At 46.2% G+C, this 734-nt stretch overlaps 1 protein-coding gene across 8 annotated transcripts in view; it reads left to right on the forward strand.

Moving 5' to 3' along the window:
* The window catches only part of CCSER2 (coiled-coil serine rich protein 2), a 182887-nt gene that overhangs the window by 760 nt on the left and 181393 nt on the right, over window positions 1–734 (forward strand). The gene's annotated exons all lie outside the window — the stretch shown is intronic.

The following is a 734-nucleotide window of genomic DNA, read 5'->3' on the forward strand; positions in this document are numbered from 1 at the left end:
CCCCCCCCCCCCCCCCCCAAAAACCAGGCTTTAACCAGACTTCCCTTCCCCCAGCACCTGCTGGACCTTTGCATTCTGGCAAACATACTTCCATGGGCTTGGGCTATGAAGCTGGGGCACCTGCCACCCTTCACGTCTCCTCTGGGGACGTTGCGCTGTCTGTCTTCAGTGAAGGATACGAGGTTGAATGGGAGCCAGATGATCTAGTGAAACCCGAGACTCCGGTTTAGATAAATCGTGAAGGTGAGGTGGGGTGGTGGGGGGATAACTTTGGACTGCATGTAGATATGGGAACCGTCAGTGCTTAGAAGAGCTCAGCTTTGCAGAAGTGACGTAACCGCTTGTTAGCGCAAATCCTCCTACCATGGGAAGAGAACTGATGACATCTGACTTGGTAGTTAAAATGAATTGGGAAAGACCCCGGCCCCCCAAATAAAATAAAAACAAAAAAACAACCCAGCGAGTGGACAAGGAGAAGTTTTTATGAAGCTGCTCTTTGTGGAAAAGGGAGATGAAATCTAATTACATATTTAACAAGTTCAGTTGCAGTTAGCTTATTTCCAGGAGGATCCGCCTTTACGAAACACAGCTAAATGCAATAGCTAGTTTACTAGAGCTGCATTTTGGGACTGAAGGATATTATTTAAAAAAAATACTTCAGTATTTCACCAGCGCTGCATCATCCTCATAGTGAGAAAGTTATCCCTAATGTCCAACTTAAATTTCTCTCACTG

Source organism: Gavialis gangeticus, unplaced genomic scaffold (genome assembly GCF_001723915.1).
Source record: "Gavialis gangeticus isolate Ggan-Ray unplaced genomic scaffold, GavGan_comp1, whole genome shotgun sequence".
NCBI classification, from domain to species: Eukaryota; Metazoa; Chordata; order Crocodylia; family Gavialidae; genus Gavialis; species Gavialis gangeticus.